This window comes from Diospyros lotus, chromosome 3 (genome assembly GCF_014633365.1).
Source record: "Diospyros lotus cultivar Yz01 chromosome 3, ASM1463336v1, whole genome shotgun sequence".
NCBI classification, from domain to species: Eukaryota; Viridiplantae; Streptophyta; class Magnoliopsida; order Ericales; family Ebenaceae; genus Diospyros; species Diospyros lotus.
This window is the reverse complement of record NC_068340.1, coordinates 19,418,796-19,423,389: the sequence shown is the minus strand read 5'-3', so window position 1 is coordinate 19,423,389 and position 4,594 is coordinate 19,418,796. Positions and strand designations below refer to the sequence as shown.

Here is a 4,594-nt window from a genome sequence, read left to right as displayed (position 1 = left end):
CCAATGTTGGAGAACGTGTCACTGGACATGACTCGCCATGAGAATCCATTTTGGTTATATGTTGATGGTATTCTCATATGAGATGGGTGTAACTAATCTTTGGACCTGAGGTTGTCATGGTCATCTCATAAGAAGACCAGTATGCTTTGAAATCGTTTCTATGGGTCTAGATAAAGGCTACATGTGGGCGATCGTTGGGCATATCGCGAGGCTTATGGAGATCGGTACATAGCCAAGATGGGACTCGTCTATCCCTTGATAGAGAATGATGTATCTAAGGCGCCTTCAGTGGATATTCACTTTAAATCCATGGCCATGGTGAAATAGATCAATAAGGAGTTATTGATTCACTTTCTATTAAGTGAAGATATCTGGATGACCGAAGAAAACTCATGTATCGTAATCAAGCAACACATCGCCATACTTGAGATCACATAAGATACATTGACGAGAGGATCGAATTACACGGTAACCATGCTAGTGAAAGGTTATTTGCGGATTATGAATCCTTCTGAATAATTGGGTAGGCATGACGCCTTACTAGAGGCTAATCTTGTCTTATGTGTTCGTACCGACACATTGCCAACATATTCGGAAGCCTAATGAGTTATGCGCAATAGGCACGGTCTCTGGCTTAAATCAGGAGAGTGGACGTATGGTTAAGTGGGACACTTCGGCAAGAAGTTATGCCGTTGTAGGTTCTCATGAAAAAAGAACAAATAGACGTAATGACGTCAATATGACGAGGGGTCATCATAAAAGAAAGAGTTTCCTAAAATGGCAATTGATTAAATTATGAAGCAGTTTCTAATTTAATAATTTTCTATTTGATAGAGTGGCAAATAAGAAATAATATATATTTGGGCTTAAGTTAATATTTGGATTAAATTGGATTTTGCTCAAATATTAAATTAAATATTATATTTGGACTAAATTAGATTTGGACCAAATATTAAATATTATATTTAGGCTAAATTAGATTTGGACCAAATATTAAATAATAAATATTTAGGCATGAATTAGATTTGGGTTAAATATTTTATAAATAGATTTGGGCCACTAATTATATTTTTAGTTGGACTAGAATAAGCCCATTTAAGATTCTAGTTGAACTAGAATTAATAGGCTAGCCCAATCCATTAGGATTTAAGAAACCCTAGGATGTAACTCTATAAATACCCCTTTATGGGTTGCCCACACTAGTGATTTTTTGGTATAGTTTTTCAAGAGTTGAAAAACAATTGCTGTTCATTCTTCCCCATTTCTTTTTGGCATTGATTTAAAACATGGATGTTCTTTTCTATCCATACACAAGCCGCAAAAAGGAGAAGGAGCTAGCACTCTTATTCTGCTCTCCTTGCCAACAGACGCGTGTCGCGTATCACAAGTTAGAGGCCGGACGCTTGGATGGCTCGAATCCGCGGACGACTCAAAAATCTAAAGAAGAGATTTATTTTATTTGTATGTGAATGATTTGATTTCGACGTTGATTCAATCACTGGGATCGGGGTAAGGTTAAAAAATATTTAAATACGTTGCTTGCCCCGTAGCGATATTGCTTTACTTTCAAACTATCTCTCATTTACTCATAGGACATCCCCCTAACTCTACCCGCCAGGACTACATGTATAGAGACTTACCCCAAACCCAGATCTAACACCAAACTTATGACAACTCCACCCTTAGAAACCTCAGTCGAGGCACCAAGGGAGGAGCGTCAAGAAGAAATTGTACCTGCTGAAGTCATAAGAGAACACAACATAGCATTTTATATCCAACAATAAGACTCCATATGCGATTAAACATTGTGTACTAACATATACAAAGGGCTTTATACTCGAAGCATTACCAGGAAGACAAAATAGGGCCCTCAATGGCTATACATCCACGAACTCAGTCACCATAACCAAAAAAAAAAAACCCACGAAGATCTTTTGTCTGTGACAGCTCTGTACACGTTTAGACACTAGACCCCATGTTGCTAGGCTCCCCATCTTCTGTAGTCTTGCCTTTACCTGGAACGATGCACAAACGAATGAGTTACAAAGCATAACAAGTAATATAGAAATAAAGACAAGGGAAGTAATAGGGGCCCAACCTTACCGAAACATGATCCCGTAAGAAGGTTTACCGGGATAGATACTTGCTCATGACTTCATTGTTATATGCATACATATATATAGATATATAAATGTATCTGTTTACTGATACAAAATTGAAACTTAATGACGCTATTGAATAATCTGAAAACGTACTCACAAGAACCTGTAATGGAAGGGATTATAGGGAAGATACTTTGTAACGACCCGCTCCCACTTACGGGCGCCACCAGTAAATAATCAACCGGATTACTCACCCGACAAACCACAACTAAAGGGTTGGACTATGTTTCAACAGGAAATGCCCTAGGTGGGAACTAGGGTTCATCCTTCCCTTCACTCCACTCAGGAATCGGTCCCAACTCAAACAAGAAAAACTCAGCGGACCGAGACCCGAAACCCGAGTGAGCTTCACCTCTCTTCAACTCGCCTCATAGCAAGCCAGAGGTGACCCAGACACAAAGCTAGCATAACAAACACTTCACTGAGTATTGGGGATTTATCAGAACATACCTCACTGATCTTTACTCGGTCCGAAACTCGGCTTCTCCAACTAAGCCATATACAACACGCATTCTCACAATCATCTATCACCCTATAATGATTACAACAATTAAATACCACTAGTGCTCAATAACGCTTACATTCAAGCACATGAATGCATATAAGAAAATACAGGAGATTACACAACAACACGTCTCAGGCAACAAACTAATTGCCACAACAGCCTCTCGGCACCATCCCTGCTTACATCTGGACTTGCATCATCTACAGATGAGGTAAAACATCATTAGTCATAAAGACTCAGTAAGGGTGCAATGCACGTAAATATGAATATAACCATGTTTATGTATGCCAATGCATGCAAATGAGGCTAGACCCACTCATCCTCACAACCCTCCAAGGTTTGAGGCATTAACCTATCAGCCCTCACAACACTAGTCCTCCATATGGTCACAGGTCCACTAGATCTCGCATCACGCAAGTGTTAACCACTACATGCAAATGCAACATAAAAACATTATCAAACACATTTACCAACTTGCAAGGCCACCTCCACATGGGGCCGTCCCTTACCTGGCTCGAAGCCTTATCTCTGCCTCGGCATGAACTCCAGCCTGAACCTTCAGTTCCTCTAGGATCACTGCCTCTCAGTCGAACCTAGAGGCAAACAGACAAAACCCCACAATATCAAACATTAACCAACGCCTTCGCTTTTGCTTACACCGCAAAATCACCCATCAACAGTATCTCCAAACAACACCACCCACGGCATACCCCAGCCGTCCAAAATTTACAAACAACCCCGGCCCAGGGTTTAATCCAACAATTAATTACTCTACACAATTTAATATCTCACATAAAGGAAATATTCTAAAAAGAATTAATTAACTCACCTCAGTTAATCTGGAAGAGAAAATCGGTTAATCACCCACATTGGCATCGCCTATTGGACCGCCATAATGCCCTCAAATTCCCATATTGAACCTTCGGCCCACTCCTCTTGCCCCAAATTAATTTCCAAGACTTTCCCCAATTTTTTTGGATTTTTACCTATTTTCCTCCATTTTTCATAATTTTCCATTATTTTCTTTTCTTTTATTTTCTTTTCTTTTTCTCTTATTTTTCTCTTCTTCTCCGCGCCTCCCCTGCACGCTCACTGTTCCTTCATCTTCTTCACGCGCGCACGACGTCTGCGCGCTCGGTTGCTTCCGACCACCACCGCTGGCCCTCCGCCAACTGTCACTGCTCCAGCTCAGTCCGCCACCAGTCGACGCACCACCGCCGGCCCTCGGCACTTCCACCGCAAGCAGCCATGACCAGCCTCCTTCGACGCCGCTGCATCGCCTCTAGCCGCGGCTGCCATGGCCGGCTTTCGAAGCTTCTGGTGCTCCACCAAGTGCCTCCTCCTCAACCACGGTCTCTCTCTTCTTCGAGTAAGCTCTCGGCCTCACTCTCTCGGCTTTAGCTCTCCCAAGCCCTCTCTGCTTCTTTGATTTGGCTAGCAAATGGTAGCCATGGCTGCTGCTCCCTCGAGCTCTCCCTCTCTCGTCATTTTCCTCTTCATCTCTCGCATCATCTCTCTCTCACAATCTCTCAAAATCACTCTTCTCTTCCATCACTCGGCCACTTCTCCACCTCACACGAGCTCTCTGTTTCGGCCATTTCAATATCAGAGATGCGAAGCTTCAAGGAAGCTTCCTCACGCATATTTATATATATATGTACTAATTACATATTTAACCCATTAATTTTTCCATAATTTCACTTAAGGAATATAATAATTGCACTTGGCGATTTTCTATAATTGCTCTTGGACCCTCCCAAGACTTTAAATTATACCACCAAGCTACACCAAATCTCGATTTATCAAAATTAATAACCGACCGCTACTCGGGAATACTAACCTCGTCCCTACGCCTGCACGAGACCTTTATTCGACCCAAAAACACTTAAGGGTTGTCTTACTCAGAAAATCGAACCACCCCTAGGGT

At 41.7% G+C, this 4,594-nt stretch overlaps 1 long non-coding RNA gene across 2 annotated transcripts; it reads right to left on the bottom strand.

Annotated features, from left to right (window-relative positions):
• Positions 1 to 1,532: 1,532 nt before the first annotated feature.
• On the bottom strand, positions 1,533 to 4,272 carry LOC127797821 (uncharacterized). 2 transcript variants are annotated; one of them, XR_008022287.1, is made up of 4 exons: positions 3,497 to 4,272; positions 3,177 to 3,260; positions 2,104 to 2,867; positions 1,533 to 2,015 (listed from the first exon to the last, which is right to left on the bottom strand). It is a non-coding gene; the product is annotated as an uncharacterized LOC127797821 (long non-coding RNA). The 2 variants fall into 2 exon arrangements; XR_008022286.1 differs by having other exon boundaries at positions 1,534 to 2,867.
• Positions 4,273 to 4,594: the final 322 nt, after the last annotated feature.